This window comes from Morus notabilis, unplaced genomic scaffold (genome assembly GCF_000414095.1).
Source record: "Morus notabilis unplaced genomic scaffold, ASM41409v2 Scaffold78, whole genome shotgun sequence".
Lineage (NCBI taxonomy): Eukaryota > Viridiplantae > Streptophyta > Magnoliopsida > Rosales > Moraceae > Morus > Morus notabilis.
Genome location: NW_010367622.1, coordinates 587798 through 588105, shown reverse-complemented (window position 1 = coordinate 588105; position 308 = coordinate 587798).

The following is a 308-nucleotide window of genomic DNA, read 5'->3' as shown; positions in this document are numbered from 1 at the left end:
GGTTTAGGTACAATTTTTGATCCTAGATTAAAATTAGACGGATTAGAAAGTGGTTTAGAAAACTTAGGTGAATTTTTAGGCATCACTTGTACGGACCAATTTTCAATAATAAAGGCAAAAATATATGAGATCTATAGTAAATATGAGATTAGGTTTAGAAGCACAAACTCTAGAGTACAGGAACCGCAACAACAAGATGAAAACCCGCATTCATTCTTGAATGTTTTCGGGTTAAAGAAGAAGAAAAAGACAACTCAAACGGAAGCTGTGAGTGGAAGTGGATCTTCATCAACAAGTGACAATGGTGG